Source organism: Colobus angolensis, unplaced genomic scaffold (assembly GCF_000951035.1).
Source record: "Colobus angolensis palliatus isolate OR3802 unplaced genomic scaffold, Cang.pa_1.0 Scaffold281, whole genome shotgun sequence".
Classification (NCBI taxonomy): Eukaryota; Metazoa; Chordata; class Mammalia; order Primates; family Cercopithecidae; genus Colobus; species Colobus angolensis.
In genome coordinates, this window is record NW_012116055.1 from 2,535,072 (window position 1) to 2,554,139 (window position 19,068).

The window sequence follows — 19,068 nt, forward strand, 5'->3', positions numbered from 1 at the left end:
ACATGTGAATTGAGCAAGAAATGACCATAACTGTAACTAGCTAAGCTTTGGGAGTTACGTATTACAAAGCAATGCTGACAAGTACATAAATCTGCCTCACAAAATGAACCATTAAATATTATCTATTCTAAACTGAGTCAGACACTCTGAGAAACAGTTGAATATCGACAGAGAAAATAAAGCCTCTGGATATCCAGCTTCTTATAATTTACACATATTCATTGAGTTTTAATTTTAACTAAGGAAGCATTCTGGGATATACAAATACAAATGTGATCCATTTCGTGTCTTCAAATAATGTAAAATTTTAATGTGGTGAAAATTCAGAACTATAACTGCTGCAAGATGTGATTTTGTAGTTAAAACAATGGAAGCACAATTCTGGTGTAAGAATACCAGGAAGTGAGGAGAAGACTACCTCCAAACTAACTATCAGGTGACTGACTATCAGGTGGTGATCTCATGAAATAAAGAGGGTTTAGGAATTGCATGAGAAAAGGTAAGAAATGCTAAATGTGATGCATTTCCTTCTACTCTGTCGACTTAATTCCTTCCTTTGCTTTCTAACATTAAGCTTTACTTCCCTAATTTTTTGTTGTTTGCTTTCGCCTTAGTCAGGAAATTTGTTAGTAAGAAAAAGGAGACTGCTATCAGATGGAAAGAAATACTAAAAGCCGAACTGGGACTTAAACCCAAGTCTTCTATTGCCATTGAAAAATCATATTACACATGTCTTGAAATTCCACAGCAACTAAAACATAGAAAGTAGCTCCAAACTATTCATTTTACCTAAGCACAATTTTTTTTTCAGTTTAATAATTAGTAGGGAAAAGCAAAGAAGCAAAAGAAACTAAAACCTGATTCAGAGAAAAGGTCTTTTCTTCTCAAGTTGCAAAAATATATCAAATTAAAACTCTCCAAATTTTAAAAATAATTTATAAAAAATATAAATAGTTACATATTTATATAATGTATCAATATAACACTGGAAATATTTAATACTGTGAAATCTATGCCCATTTCAAACAATGATACCATGTGTAACTCAACTCTCAACATCTCAGCTGAGTGTATATATCAGTTTTTAAAATCGCCAAAATCAGAACATGATTGCTTGCTTGAGTTAAACAAGTCCCTGGAATAAAATTGTGCTCAGTGTAATAACTTCTTCAGGTTTATTCAGATATGTCAGGGGTTGACAAGATAATTTACAGATTTGAAGAGTTAGAGGGTTTATTATAGACAATCCTTTACAGCCACATCTCATTAGAAGTTAGGAAACTGAAGACCAGGGAGATTAAATTACTTTCTCAGAGAGAGAGGTGATTAGTAATATAGCCAGGCTTCTATCTTCTAATGTCATTCTCTATTCACTATACCTCAAGTGTAGATATACAAACAGGCTAACTTTTACTTTCTCTTTTTTTTAAATTGTAAACCTGGTAGGTCAACTCCAGCAGGTGGATGCTGACCAGGATGGCCCTGGGGAAGTTCTGTCTTTTTATATTGCTCTAAGAGTCACTAGGTCTGTGGCTATCCTGTTCCATCTCCAGGGTAGAAGATAATTCTCCCAAAATGCTTCTGTATTCCTCTAAAAAGAAAAAAGGAGTGTGCTGTAGGAAAGCAATCTCAGAATCACCAAATGCATTTGAACTAAAATGTTTTGTGCCCATTTATTTAAAAACAACACAATTATAGATTGTAACTTCCCAAGAATATGTGTACACTTTTACATATGAGTCATTGGTGTGGTAAATACCAACTTAATGACCTTGGTTTTCTGAAGTGAAAGAAAATTTGGGGCTTTTTGGGAGTAATCAGGAATTGATATATTCAGAATATGGATATATGGCTATAGTATTCATCCTCCATCACTAGGCTGTGTCCTGGTCACTGTGATAACAAACGAAATCGTGTTAATTTGGCACTTTAGTATTTTAGGAAACAAAAACCTCTTTCTTTTAGGGCAGAAGGGCTAATTGCAAGGATATAACAGTTTTGTAAGCTGATAAATAAATTAATTATAATTTATTTCTTTCAGGGTTGAACAATAAATCTACAATATGTTTGGTTACTCACATCTTTTTGTCATCCCCTCTGAACTAAGTATTAATTCTTTCCTACTCTCCTGACTCCTCCAATGTGTACTTCAGCTTCTCTCGGGGTCTTATTTTCTTCCTGCTTGTATAATTCTTTCTAGATTTGTTGCATTTCATATGTGAATTTTACACTCAGAAACTCTTGAGAATCTGATGCTGACTGGAAAGTCACTATATATTGGGAAGATTTACTTCACCAGACACCTTAGTAAAAGAAGTGTATCAGTTCCCTAATCTGTCAATGGTAGTCTTTAGATAACAAGCTGATTTCTGGTTTTCAGTCCAATGTGGAAAGGATAACAAAGCCATGTGATTAAATCACGGCAACAGAAATACAATTATGATAATAATAATAGGTAAACTTTTCTAAGTGCTTAATATGTGTCAGGCACATTTCAAAGCACTTTGCATATATTTGCCTATTCAGTCTTGAAGTTCTGAAGAGTTTAGTTGTTTGTCCAAGAGAGCATAAATACTAAGGCATTACTTTTGATTTTTTTAAGACAGGAACTTTAGACTTTGAACTACCATATATTTAGCACTCTCCTGAATTCACAGGGATATAAAACTAATTAAATCACTTTGAAAACTATTACGTGATATTTGCATGTACATTATAGGTAGTAATACAGTACTCTACTATAATATAGTACTCTACGACCTATGTTTGCCTTCCTAAATTGTGTAATGTCTGTGTCCATACGACTGGGATTGTTTGGAACTTCTAATAGATAAAATGAATACCAACATTTGGAGACATAATTGCTCTTTCCTCAAGATTATCTTGTCATCTCTTTTCTATGTGCAGCAGCCCCGCTTCTCTTATGAAATAATCCATTCACCACCAAATATGGTGGTTGTTATGGAGGTCACATAACCACAGTAACAAGCTTGTGATTAATTCCTGAACAATCGTGTGACCTCTGGTTACAGATATTGAGCTAGGAATGGACATGAAGTCCAACTTGGACCAGTCAGAGCTTTTCCCTTTGATGTTATATATAAATAGTAGAGAAAAGTATCTGTCATTCCTCGGAAGCAAGTATATTAAGATAGTGCAACCTGGAGCTCCCTCTAAGCACAACCTCACACGATGCTATTATGAGGAAAACCAAGCAACGTAACATCTCCCCAAGCAAGGACCCCCAAACCAGAAAGACACCAAGGAAAAAAGGAAGGACTTAGAGAAGGCTAGTTTGCTGAGTACATGAGTTTGTTACAACTTACATACAGGGCATTACTGGGTAGCAGCAGGACAACTTCAGTGATCTGTCCCACTACCTGCCTCTAAGTTGCTTTTAAGATAATTTTTCAGCTATTCACCTACTGTGTGTAATGAAACTGTTTTTATTTTCGTATGTTCTCAAATATGTATTGGGATGTTTAGGTTTTTAGGGACACCTATTCCTCCTCTAGGCACCATGGCCTAGAGGGTACATTTCTCATAACTCACCATAAAAAAGAAGTGAGGCTATGGATCTGATAATTAGCTTGATTTAATTATTACATATTATACACCTATATCAAAACATCGTAGAGTCACACAGGTATGTAAAATTATGAATTCTTAATTAAATAATATCAATAAAAAGAAAAATTAAAATAAATTTTAAAGTTCTTATAGGGAGGAAAAGTTGCTATGCAGTGTATAGAATAACATAATACCTTGGAAATCAAGAAAATGAAAGTTTAATTTTGTGCTACCAACTTATCCTGTGAGCTATTTGATGCTTGCTCATTTTCAGTGATACAATCCATAATTCAAATTACAGAGTAAAGAATCATTAATTAATCCATTCTTTTATTTAGACATCTAGTTCAGTGTCCAATGTAGTAGTGAAAAACAGAATTCTAAACAAATAAGCTTTAAAATAAACTATTATAAAGAAATAATAACTAGTGTACATCAATCAGTTAAGTAATAATACATAAAAAATAGGAAAATGCATACGCACCTTTATTAGTTCTTCATTCAGGGATTTGTGAAGCATGAGTACAAAATAATGCAATATATAATATCCTGTTCTGGTCCTCAATGAAGCAAGCAAGTATTATTTTTTTCCCTCAAGCTATTGTTTTACCACAAGGAACAATCTTATCTAATTAGTGTTCATTACTATCTAAAAGTCAATAACTATCCACGGAACTGGGACTAAAAGAATCCTCAGATTCATTTCTAGAGAACATAATCAATGAATGCAAAGATGGGAATTTGAGAATTCATCTTTCTGGCAAATAAAATTTTATCACATGTAACTCATCCACCACAAGCTTGTATAGCTAAGCCCTTGACAGATTAAAAGTTTATTGTCAAAAATTGATTGGGTCTGTTTTGAAAATTTAATCTAAATCATCTCTTAATTTGATTTTAGAAATATTTGTTTTTGTTACATTTTTTCTTAATTTCATCCTATGGCACATTTAATTCCCAGATGTATTTTTCAGAGTGTCATTAATCACTATAGAATAGAATACATTAGGCCTGATCTTAAGTTAGAATGAACGAACTATATTTATTTCTTTTTAAATATGTTAACTCTTTTATATTAATAGGAAATGGGTTTTGTTGCAAAATTACGTTAACAAATTCAGTGTTACAATATGAAATCCATGAACATTAACTGAAAATCTTGATCTCAGACATGCTGTAGTATTTGGAATTTTATTTCGACCAATCTCTTACTTGTAAAAATCTAGAGGTAAACCATTGATTACCAATGTCAGTGGCTTTCTTACTCAAATGAACAGTGAAAAAAATATTCAGCCATTATTTACACAGAGCTTTCTGTCAATTAAACCATTTGCTAACTTGTTTCCTTTGAAATGTGTTTCACATTTACTCCTATGCTTAAATGTTTGCCATAAATCCTTTCTTATTCATGGTAATTGAGGTTACCTCTCTTTTTGCTTTCTTGACATCAATACCAATCGATATTGCAACTCTTGATCATTTATATTGATGAATAATAACACAGGCAATCTAAACCAGTGGAAAATATCATGTATGGTGCTTTGGAAGACAGTGCCCACAACAATTTTCTTATGGATGCTATTTTACACAGGTGATCAAATAAATTAAGCTGCAATCCTGTGACACAGAACAGTAATATATACTATTAAAGCAGACATGTCTCTTTGATTAGGACAACTATTATAAAATTAAAATGGCTTGCATATTAAATACTTTTACAAAATAAAGCATTGAAAAATGTCATTCACATATGACAAACCTTGGCATAACACATAAACTTCTGAAAATCCATGGTGCAAAGGAAAGAGGATATCATTTAGACCACTGAACATCTTGACGTTTGCAATAGCGCTTTGTCATTCCTGTGAACTTCTAGGAAAAAGTCATATTCTATGTATTGACTCACTCCTAAATGTTCTTCTTTGGTGTCACGGATTTCATTAAACATCAGCATGACATACATAATCCTCTGCTATAAAATAACTCTTTTTATTTTACTAAAACTTGACACTCTCAGCAGGTCTGCAATTAGGAAGGAATACAGAAATGATGTTTATGTAAGTGTATCTGATTGTATCTCTACCATACATATGACAGGTTATAAAAATTATAAGAATGATTTAAAAAATTACAAAATTTTGTTATTTTTAACAGTACTGCACTGAACATTCTTATAGGTAAATATTTTTGTACGCACTTTTTTCTTAAAGTAACTATCTAAAGATTAATTAGACGGATCAGATAACACAGATATTTTTAAACCTGTCTGTAATTATTATGTTCTTTTAATCCACTGGCTGTCTGGACATAAATAATTGGAATCTATCCTGACATATGGATAAACTGGCCCCTAGTGTTCTGTCAAAGTAAGATTTTTGAGTTATTTTTAAATGCACAACAAGTTATTGTTGACCATAATCACCCTGATGTAACGATTATGCGTTATATGCCTATATCAAAATATTGCATGTATTTCATAAATACATATACCTACTATGTACACATAATTTTTAAATACGATTTTTGAGACTATAGAATTTAGGATGTTGGCAAAATTATTAAATTAATTCAACCGTGAGGGTAGCTAGTGAGCTGATTATCTTTTCCCAGTTAATATCTCTCTAATTTATTACATACTTTAACGGCTGAGTCTCTGTAGTTGTTTGAAATATTAATAAATTAATCATGTTGTTATTAATTCTATTTTGTACAGGGAATGTATATAAAATATCAAGGTATTTAAAATTAAGTTCTCTTAAAATTATACTAGAATTTGTCATTTGCCCGCTTTGCATTTTGATTAACCTTCTATAAGTAACTCAGAGGCTTAAGCTTTTGAGGATGGATTTACAGGATTCAAAATTACTTTACAACATATTAATTAGAGTATAAATTAGCATTATCATTTCTGATAGCTTAAAAATATATATGCCAACTGACCCATTAATGTAATCTTTAGATAGTGATTTTAAGAAAAAAAGTGCATACAAAAATATTTACCTATAAGAATGTTCATTACAGTACTGTTAAAAATAGGAAAATTTTAAGGAAGAAGTTCAACCAAAAAGAGTAGGTTTAAATAAATTATGACCCAAGGGACTATTTTTCAATGATAAAAGGTAAAACTGTATATTCTATGAACTTGAATATATAAGCACATTTTATATTCAATATTTTGTAATAATTCTAAAAAAGTAATTTTTGAAACTATAAATATTATGAACTGGTTTAATATAAAATTTGAATATATAAATATTGGAATGTTTACTAATGTAAAGAGGAATAATTTCTAGAAGATATGTCTCATTTTAATTATCTAATTTTTCTATAATAATTATGATTTGTTCACCATGGAATTATGCCATATCTGCATTTAAATTGTACAAGTTTACTAGAACTAACTTACTCTTCAGAGACGATGGTTTTCACATGCCTATCACAGTGAAGCATCTTACCAATGTTGACTTGCTAAATCTATCAGCCCTGATACCCCCTTTATCATTGGAATGCTAGTTATATGAAGTAACATATCCTGAGGTCTGGAGAGTTTGATGCAATTATCCAGGAAAAGAATAAAAGAAGTGTTGGGTCAGTGAGGTGGTAAGGAAGATGATTCTTTGAGCAGTTGGAAGCATACAACTGTAGCACATTAAACAAGGCAAGAAGCAGGAAAACATTTATAAAGTGCTCGATTATACAGGGCTACAGAAACTAACTGAATAAATTCAGATTTCATCCAAAAAGGAACTCAGAACTTCTAAAAGATTGTCAACAAGGAAACAAAACCAAGCTGCGTTAATTGACTTCTCTGTAGTGAACAAATTTGGAAATCAAGACATATACAGTAGGAGTCATGTCTTGTAGTACAAGTAGAAGATGATATTAGGTCAGAGAAAAAAATAAAAATACATACATAAATATAAAAATATTAGGTTAGAGGAATTGGAAGCCATGGTGATTTAAATGCATAACTGAATTTTAAGATATATATATATAGAAAGAATAAACACAATGATAGATATCTTTATTTTAGTATTTTGATAATATTTTAAAGTTTATATATTCAAAAAATCGTGGTTCAATTAAATGTCAGTAAAAAAGAACATTCATTGTCAGAATCCTTGAGTTCATAATTTTGTATTAGGGTTGAAGACATATTTTACTTTATAATTCATTTATTAAGAATTTACTAATAAATAACCCTAGGAACATAGAAGCAGTAATCTGGTAAATTCAAAGCTTCATGATATTTTCTCAAATAATGAGTTGCATGTTTTAATTCATTAGGTCTATTGGTATGTGAGATTGTGCATTTAATGCAGACAATTTCTGCTGTATAATGAAGGTATTTGTATTCATTTAACTTTCCTACTTCAAAAGGTAGATTGATGACTTTTTCAATGTGATTATCATTTAATTTTTCTTCCACATTTGTGAAAATAGAAATTGAAGTTCATACAGAACTTTAAAATAGAATTCTGGGTCACGGTCTTTGATTCAGAGTTTTGCTTAGATTATGACATAGGATAAATGTTTAAGGCATAAAGGTTTGTATAAATTAGACTTCAATTTGTTCTATCAAACGGTGCACTAGACAATTTTTTCAGGAGACTATTAACATTATTGGAATGTTGGATAAAAATATATGTATGAATGGTGTGGCAGGTTGATTCTAAAGGTAGATGTCATTATCCCAACTCCTGATGTTTGTGCTGTTGTGTGATCATCTCCTTTTAAGATGTGTAGTTCCTGTGATGTGCTTCTAACCAAGAGAATGCAGCAGAGGTATCTGATTATGCATACATGATTAGTGATGGCATCTTGCTGTAGTGTCTTCCTTTCCTTTTGTGGCTTTAAGGAAACAAGTGGCCATGTTGAGTGATCACTCATGCCAAGAAAATTTGGACAACTTCTAGAAGCTGAAAGTAGCCTTCTGTTGAAAGTCAGCAAAAGCCAAACAATAACAATAACAAAACAAGCAAAAAACCCAAACCAAAACAAAAAACAGAAAACAAACAAACAAAAAACAAGAAACCTTCAACACCCACAAAGAAATGAACTCTGCCAATCACCTGAGTGAACTTAGTAGCAAATCTTACCATGGTGAACCTCAGCTAAGACTTCAGCCCTAGCCAACACTCAGCTAGGTGGTACTCAGATTTCAAGCCAGAGAAGCAGTGAGAAAATAAATACCTGCTGTTTTAAGCAGGTACGTTTGGAGCAATGCTTTTGTACAGCAATAGAAACTAACAGGGATGGTTTGTGAGTATACTCAAGGGCAAATAAATGATGAGAATTCATCTTCCAACACAGTGACTCCAACTTAATAAGGTTGGAGTCTGACCAGGATGAAGAAAGCCACAGTAACTGTGTAAGTCACATGTTGGGTGGCATCTTGGACAGCCTAGATTCCTGAATGACTGTGTGAGCTTCCCTTCTGACAAGGAACACAGCTTTGGACTGTTGTGCAAAAATAAAGTTCTATTTTATTTGAACTAGTATGAATTCTGAATTGATCTGTCATAGTTGCTAGAGTTAAAATGCCCAATACATTGTTTCAATATTTAACAATATTTGCTTAGTTACAAAGGTCATCACTAAGCTGCTAATGAGGTTTATGTATGTGGAAGAATGATCTGAGATTGTCATAGCTATTTTTGGAATCACATATGTTATTGCATAAAGCAAATTAAAAATATTAGGTAAAATTGAGGAAAAAAAAAAACTAGTGAGATAATTGGAATTAGTTCAGATTGCCAAAGGTTAAAAGAAGTTTTATTTTATGTGAGAGAGATTAAAAAATCACAGTGGAACTTTTGTTAGTAGTGGTGATGTTAAGAGTAATTTAACAGACTGAAATTATTGGCATCTCAGTTTTATATATTTAATATATTTATTTTTAGGATCATCCTTTACAATTCTAACTGGATCTTTTATAACTTGACTGTAAAATTGTATTTAAATTTAGTCATTCAAAACTTAAAAACAATACTTTATTCATTTCTAAAGGTAAAATTGATTAAAAGTAAAATGTGTTCTCAAAGCCTCCTGCTGAATGTCACAGACATACTATAGCCACGGAAAATTTAAAAATTAGAAAAAAAAATTCAGTGAACAAAGATGGATCTAAAATGAATCAGAAAGTATGTTTTCTCATTAGATGAGGAGAATAAGGGGAAATTCATGGGTTAAAAATTAATAAAGATTATGCTGGTATACTTAACTTATGTCAGATAAAATGAAGGTATTTGTAGGGGGAATTGACAATATTAATCTTTTAGCTTCAATTTTAATTAAATAAAAGATGTGAAATAGTACAACTTTCCAAAAATAAAGTTGGCTGTGCTTCCAAATCATAATCAATGCTTGAACTTATTTATTAAATTATAGGTTTAAAGTTATTATTATAAGTGCAATAGTTTCCTGTTGGAAATCAGCTTAAATTTTTTCTCATAGCTTTATTAAGGTATAATTGACAAATAAAAATTGTATATATTTATGATGTAAAAAATGATGTTTGAAAATATGTATACATTGTGAAAAGGTAACTTATACATCACACCACATAATTACCTATTTTTTGTTTTTGAAAACACATTTAAAATCTACTGCTTTAGCAAATTTCCCATATAAGTGACAGTATTATTAACTAAATTAACCAGGCTGCATATTAGATCTCCAGAACTTACCCATTCTGCACAGCAGAAACATTAAACCCTTTATACCTCTGCGCGCACACACACACACACACGCACGCACACATTCTCTTTAATTTTCATTCATTGATGAACACATATGTGGTTTTCATGTGTTGGCTACTGTGAATACTGCTGCAACAGATATTAATAAAAATGGGAGTGCAGCTATAAATTTGACATACTGGCTTTATTTCTGTTAGAAATATATCCACCAGTGGGATCGTTGCAGCATGTAGTAGTTCTATTTTTAATTCTTTTGAGGGGCATCCATACTGTTTACATTTCCACCAACAGTGTACAAAAGTTCCTTTTAATCCACGTCCTTGCCTACATTTGTTATCATTTTTCTTTTTGATATTAACTATTCCAACAGGTGTGGTAACATCTAGTTGTGATTTTGATTTACATTTCCATGATTATTAGTGATGTTGATTATTTTTCATATACCTGCTGGCGTTTCTGTACCTCCTTTGAGAAATGTCTATTCAGACTACTTGCCTATTTTTAATTGGGTTATTTGTTTTCTTACTATTGAATTGTGTGGGTTCCTTACATATTTTAAGTATCAATCCCTCATTAGATGTATGGTATGCAAATGCTTTCTTTCATTCCATATGTTGTCTCTTCACTCTGTTGATTGATTCTATCACTGCGCAGAAGCATTTTAGTCTGATGCAGTCCCATTTGTCTATTTTACCTTTTGTAGCCTGTACTTTTGGGGTCATATCCAAAATTTATGGCCCAGCTATTGGCAAGAGGCTTTTCCGCAACATTTTTTTTCTAGTAGTTTTACAATTTCAAGTTTTACATTTAAGTCTTTAATCCATTTTGAGTTGATTTTTGTATATGGTGTGGACATAAGTGTCCAATTTCATTCTCCTGCATATGGATATCCATTTTTCTCAATACCATTGATTAAAGACACTATCCTTTTTTCACTGTGTCTTCTTGGCATCTTTGTCAAAGATCAATTAACTCTAAATGCATGGATTTATTACTAGTTTCTCTGTTCTGTTACACTGATTTACATGTCTGTTTTTATGCCAGTATCATGCTGTTTCGATTACTATAGCGTTGTAGTATATTTTGAAACCAGGCAGTGGGATGATCCCATCTTTGTTTGTCTTGCTCAAGATTGCTTTGGCTATCTGGCATGTTTTGTAATTCCATGGGAATTTTAGAATTATTTTTCTACTTCTATGAAAAATGCTGTCAGTATTTTGATAGGTATTGCATTGAATCAGCAGATATCTTTAGTAGAATAGAAATGTTCATGATATTCCTTCTTCCAATATATGAACACAAAATATCTTTTCATTTATTTGTTTCTTATTTAATTTCTTTTATCAATGTTTAATTAATTTTAACAGTGGTCCAATTATTTAATTAACTTGATATTTCAATACTGTATTTTCAATAGTTTTACATTTCTAATGTCATTAATGTGATGATCTATTTATAACTGAGAAAGAGATATAGATTCAATTTCTTTTACTTTTTAACATCTTCAGAATAGTAGAGCATTTGCTCTTTTATGGGTCTGAATTTTAGCATACCGGCATTCCATGGTTACAGAAAGCATCTCTACTTTTATTTTTCATATTTCTTATTCATAGTGTGTTGCACCTTTTCCCAAGATGGTTCATCACCAAAACTTCATTTCAATGCCTCTGGACAATCTAGGGAAATATTATTAAAAATCAAATCAGAAAATTCCTACAGCTTTTATACTTGGTACATAAGAACTTTAATACTTAATACTTCTTTTAACCATAAATTAGCAACACTAACAAAATGCAAAGCAAAACAAAACATACTGCTGGAGTTAGTGATGTTGGGGAAGAACCATAGGCAGTAAAAGTCAAAGAAATTAATATCCCTGAATAATAGCTGAGTTTGAAAATAAACGTTTTAGAAAAAGATTTGCTTTGAATTCTCAATGACGTACAATGTGATGTTGCTTTTATAAAAATAGAAGTCTAACATAAGAAGAAAGCAAGCAGGAATGCAAAGACATAAATCTGAGAAGCAGATTGCAGCAGGAAATAACTTGCTTAATTAAAAATACAATACAGAGAAATAAAAAATGTAAGAATGACTATACTTCCCATTGACAACCATAAAATCTTAAAAGGAAACAGAAGAAATGGAAATAGAAATTTTAGAAGGTAATCTTTATTAATTCCCTCAGAATTGTTGCAGTAAAAGACAAATACAAAAAGAGAAACTAATCAAAACCAAGGATTACTGAGAAGAGGACCTAACTACAAATAAAATTGTCCAATAAATACACAAAACAAACAGATAACACAAAATAAATCAAACAATAATATCTCTATGCTAAAGATGACTTGAAGCTCTAAGGCAAATGCATTCATCTTATTTCTGGCAAAATTAATGCAGAATTAATGGAGTCTGGCAAGATGCTTGAATTCTGAAGATTTGAGAAATAATCCCCCATAATCACTCAAGCAGGTAAAGAGATTTAACAAACAAACAAAAGTAACAGAAGTAGAATTAATTTCCTTTTCTTCTGGTAAATAGTATATTCCAGCCAGCAGCATTTACAAAAGTTTCTTTTAATAGTTATAAACAAGAGACACATACTCTCATGTCAGTATGTAACTGTTTCTACTATATCTCTGAATGTTTTCAACAAACTCTATCAGTATGGCAATGCTGGCCTTCTTGCCATGAAGATGGCAAGTTTAAACATGTCAAGAGTCTTTCTGCATCATGATCTTTGTACTGTTTTCTTTAACTGAATCATTCTTTCTACAAACAGACACATTGCTCATTCATGGCAACCATTTAGATCTCAGCTCAAACATCACCTTTTGAAGACTTTCATGAACATCCATCAAAACAGCATCACCTGTTACTCATTTCTTTGTTTTATTTTTCTTCTTAGGACTTATCAATAGCTAATAGCTTATTAACATTTATTTTCTGTTTTTCATAGAAGACAAATTTTGAATGTTTACAGTTATATCACCAGTTTACATAGTACTTGGGAAATAGTAAGACTCAATTAATCTTTGCTAAATAAATAAATGAATAGGAAATACATGGATGGGGGAATCCACCAAATGAATTTGAATACAGACTGACTCAAACTTCTATTTTACATAAAAAGTAAATAGATGGCTTGAAATTAAGACAGCATTTAGAATTGATACTGCTAAATACCCTCATGATAAAAGTAAGTAAATTTGAGAATAAAATAAAGATTTCTCAAAGAAACCACTGACTTAGCATGGAGATATGAAGCATTAAAGGCTACAATTAAGTGAACATAGGAACATTAGAAGTTAAAAACTCATCAATGACTTTTCTTTTTTTTTTTTTTTGACCTTTGAACTTTTTATTGGCCACCTGCTTCCCAAAGAGAACCTACTTCTGCTGGCTTAATGTCTCAGAACTTTGGTGTTCTTGGTTTCAGACACCATCTTGCAATCCACTTTCTAGCGGGTGGTAGTCTTTTGGATGGTTTGTATGGAGTTAGTTGCTGCTGTCCAGGGCATCACCAAGGCTGAAATCCTTGCTGTCTTCCAGCAGGCAGCAGTAGGTGGTGATCTCAGCCTCCAACTTGACCTTGATATTCAGCAGGGCCTCTTACTCCTGGGCCTGGCATTACCCCTCTGCCTGGGTCTGTGCCAGCTCCGACTCCAGGTGCAGCAGGATCCTGTTGAGCTGCTCCTTCTGCAGGGCTTAGCAGGCCTCCACCTCCCTCAGGCTGTTCTCCCAGCTGGCCTTCATATTTCTCATCAAGTCCAGGTCGATCTCCAAGGACTGGACTGTATGTCTCAGTTTCATGAGCATCACCTCAGCAGCTCCAACCTCAGCAGATTGCGTAGTGACCACTGTGGTGCTCTCCTCAGTCTGCTGAGACCAGTACTTTTCTAGATCCTCTTGGTTCTTCTGAGCCAGCTCATCATATTGGGCTCAGATGTCTACCATAATCTTGGTGAGATCCTGAGATTTGGGGCCATCCACCTCCACGGTTAACCCAGAACTGCAATCTGGACTTGCAGGCCTTTTACTTCCTCTTCATGGTTCTTCTTCATAAAGAGCAGCTCCTCCTTGAGAGCTTCGATCTATGTCTTCAGTTGCAGCCAAGTGACTTTGGTGTCATCCATGACCTTGTGGAGCCCATGGATTTCTCTCTCCACAGACTGGCACATGGCCGTCTCTGTCTTATACTTGACTCTAAAGTCATCAGCAGCAAGACCAGCATTGCTGACCTGCAGAACAATGTGGGTATTGTCCACAGCATTTGTGAAGATCTGAGCCCTCAGGTCCTGAATGGCCTTGAAGTAATCGCCCCAGTCTCTGACCTGGGGTCTCTTCTCTAGGTGCACCCTATGTTTGCTCTCCACCCTCCAGTTCGGTCTGCAGGCTCCTCACTCTGTCCAGGTAGGAGGCCAGGCGGTTGTTCAGGCTTTGCATGGTCTCCTCCCTCTGGAAGCCTCCCATTCCTGCCACATCCTCCAGGCCATCCCCGCGGCCAGGCGCCCGGGTCCCAAGCCTCCCCGGAAACTGGTGGAGTAGGACACAGAGATCTGGCAACCAGTGGCCCCAGCACGTGCACAGACGCTGAGCGCCTTAGCTGTGTGCATGGACAGAACCCAGGGGCTGGTAGTTGGTAACAGTGGAGTGAGTGGTGAAGCTCATGCTGTCTGGGAAGGAGAGCAAGAGGACAGGACCCAGGCTCTGCCAATGACCGAATTTCCTGTCTTTTTAGTATACAAGTTTTGTTGTTGTTGTTGTTGTTTAGTAAATGGATGTTGAATTACTTTTTTTTTTTTTGCATTTAAGTTGGTTATATAGTTTTTCATCCTCACATTGTGCATTAAATGTCTTTGTTTTCTGTTTTTAAACTGTTGTAGTTATCTTGTAAAGCTGGACATGTGATTCAGTAATAACATTATTATGTGTATTCTGGAAAAACGAATATGTGCCCCCAGCGATGTGCACAGTAATGTTCACTAACATTTGTACATAATCACTTCTCTGCAAAAGTGTGGAAAACAGTTTGCACATTTGTCAAACATGAAATGGAAAAACAATTTTGTTATTGTTAGACAATGAAACACTAAATCTGTATAAACTACAGCTCCATGTGTAAAAGTGGAGAAATTGCAAACATATTATTAAGCACATCTACTAATTGCTGAATAACACATATACTATGATTTATCTTTATAATTTTTAAAGTTAGTTATGCTAAGCAAGTAGGTAGCAAAATTATAAAGAGTTGAAATAGGATTATAAAAATATTTGCAATAACATTTAACATTGGGAAGAGAAAGGAGGTAATACTCTAAGGGCGGATAGAGAGAGGTGAAGACATGTACTGGTGATCTGCTAATTCTGAAGCTGGATATAAGAGGGATAATTTTATTGTCTTTGAACCATTCCTATACATTTATACACTTTTAAAAATTAAATGTATATATCACAATTAGATACTTTGAAGAATAAATGTATAAATATATAGTTGACTATATTAAAGCAAAATTTTATTTCCATTAGGAAACAAAAAATGCAGATACTGTAGAAAACTAACATTTTAAAAATAGATACATTTTTTTGCAGGAATAATCCATTCTAACTTTTTCTTTGACATTTTATTATGGGGTTATTATATACCATTTATTTATCACTTGCTTTTGCCAGTCTCCCTCAACACAGTATACCCAGCCCATAGTATATTGCCTGCTAAATAGTAGTTGCTCAATAAATATTTGTACATTAACGAATGGAATAATGCATGAAAAATGGTGAAATGCAGGTGGAGAATGGAGAACTTACATAATATCTTCAACTTATCCTTACACTGAGCATCACACACCATTATTTAGGAATATTTAATTTTTCCTAACCAAGGACATATGTGATACAAGCAAACTGCATTGCATCCTGTAGTCACAAAATGAGCAACAGCAACAAAAAATCAAAAATATTTTGGGAATAAACTGAAAGAATAAGCTTACTTATTTGGCTGACTCTTTGCAGATGCATTTCATAGTTCTCTTTGAATTATAGCCCAATTTAAAGGAGACATTAACTTTCTGCAATGTCTGCAAAAATGTCTTTCTGCCATAAAACATTAAAAATCCCACATTTTCCTGGGGGAAATATTATTTCTCAATTTGTTATTGCAATAACAGAGACCATAGCTATGAGTGATCATCTCAGAATGGGGAATAAAATTACTGATACTTTTTATAATTTCCTGTAATGATAAATGCCTTGCCAGTAGAGTGGTTTTATCCCCTTTCAACAGAAGCATCAACTCGTTGCACTGCTTATCTTTGTCAGAAATATTCAAATAGTATTTGCACATATACTATAATTTCAGTTTAGAATCTCAATGAAAAACATAGCTCTATTTAGTTCTGACAATGGTTAAACAGTTATGATACAATTTCAGAAAGGTTATTCCATAATGCATTCTTTAGTTTTGTATTAGGGATTCTTTAGTCTCTCTATATCTGTAAAGAAGAAACTACAGCTGAAGTATACTTTTCAACCTTCCTCTCTGCCTTACAGCAAATAATGAATTTAAGTACTGTGGAACTGAACTGCCAAGAAATTGAAAGCTGCTTGCAACTACCACATTAACATCAATATTACCAGGAATGAAAAGGCAGACATAAATAAACCTGGCCACATTATGCTAATTATGTATTTTCTAAATATACCAAAGCATTAGTGTCATGTTACTGTTTATATATCACAAGGCACTTATCCCATCTTCAAGAAGGCTTGCTGACTTATATAATGTAGATGAGAGATATGACCATAGATTCTAGTATTAAGTATTGATTGGTAACCCTAGACTAGCCTACATGAGGAGGTAGAAAATGGACATCTAGTGAACTGGTAGTGAACGTGTTTCTCTCCCTCTGGTTATTCCCTTGTTTGAGTTTATACAATATGTAGGTTGGTGCAAAAGTAATTGCAGTGTTTGTCATTAAAAGTAATGGCAAAAACTGCAATTACTTTTGCACCAGTCTAATACATTTTCAAATATTTATTTAGAGGGCAATTAGGGAGAACATGGTGGTGTCTCTTTCTAAGCAACTCCATCAAATAGATCTGACTCTTTGTAGGGAAGACTTTAAATAAAGGCTGAGAGTTAATAAAAAGCATTCTAAGACTCCAGGAACTGAAAGGAGTGTTTCAGAGTCTAACAGAAGAATAAAGAACATTCAGTAACAACTCAGCATTTTGAGGATTTTCTAATTCTTGACCTGCCTAACCCAATGGTTCTACCAATAGCCTTGGAGATATCTCACAATGAAAATAAAGCTAGAGGACAATAGCATACTTGAGCCCCTGAGCTTATAGGAAACCAATATGGGCCTCCCACAAAAAAACAGCTAAAGAGGAAGAAGTAATATATGTCTGATTAGAACTGAGGTCTCACATAAATGCAGACGAAAGTTACTGGTAAACTTGGGCTGCTGTGGCCTGAAGGAATTTGTATTGCACTTACATTATTATGTATAACCATATTCATATTCAAATGCTATTAAACCAGACTACAGTAATTAAAAGCTTATAATAATTGGATATATTTGAATTTTGCTACAATTTAAATATACATTTTTTATCTGAGAATGATGCAAATTCATGCAACACATTAAATGTTGGAGATTTGTAGACTTTAAGCAAATTTTCTTCATCATACTTAAGGATTTTTTTTATACATTTGGAAGATTCAAGAATATTTCAAACATACAGAAAAGGATATAAAATAATATGAAAACACCTATGTATTCACAGTTACAATTTTTCAAATATTTATATATTAACTTCAGATCTATTTTGTAAAACAATAAAAATACAGGGATTCCATTAAAATATATGGAACCTTTTTCTCCATCCTTTCTCCCCAGAGTTAACTACCATTTTAAAGTAAGTAAACTTCCTTGTGATCTTTCTATGTTACCCATATTTCTATATTTCTATAAAAAAATACAGTATTGGGACACTTGTTTTAATATGTTGCCTAGGTGACAGATACCTTGGTCTTTCTGCTTTTATTTGGAACAGGATATTTTCTGTTCATAGAAAAGGATTGAGCTCATCCATCAGCTGGAAGTCCTGAAGACTTGATACCCCTAGAGTAACCCTAAACAAATGGGAAGTGGGTGTTGGTAGAAAACACAAGATTTAATCACTGTAGATTTTGAGTCATATTCCACAACAGTTCTGTAGGTACCCAGAGGAAGTGAGCAAGAATTTGCTACAGCAGTAACACATACCCTTAACATACCTCATATTGGTTTTCTTCCCTTTTATTCTTTCTTAGATCCCCACTCTTTCTTCTTTCTGTGTGTATCTTTCAAGCAAACTACTTGCCCCCCAATTTTTGTTTGATGGTTTACCTTTTGGGTATCCCCACTGTGAAACATGAAGTCTAACAGGCCCTTTATGCATTTATTTCCTTGATTTTCTCTAGTAGTTGTTTCATCCCAGGGTGAACAAAAGTTCTCTGAGAAGCAATTTGGAGGAAAGACACTATATTCCAGTGAACAGTTTGAAAACCAAGGAGATACAGCCTTTGGTGTAAAATCAAGGTGCATTCTAGAAAAAAAAGAAGGTGGCTCACGTTTCACACCGAAAGTTCCTGCCTAGGTTTCCAATCAGCTTCATTTACAGAAAAGAATTGAAACTCACTTAATAATAATTGTTCAGCACAGCTGAGTTCTAATTGGTTGGCTTCAATGGCTCAAACCAAGTCTTTGTCAGATTTTTCTTTCAAATGACCCATGCGGATGGGGGAGTT

General features: G+C 33.3%; 1 pseudogene; it reads right to left on the bottom strand.

Annotated features, from left to right (window-relative positions):
- Nucleotides 1–13,675: 13,675 nt before the first annotated feature.
- LOC105516450 lies at nt 13,676–14,942 on the bottom strand (annotated as a pseudogene).
- Nucleotides 14,943–19,068: the final 4,126 nt, after the last annotated feature.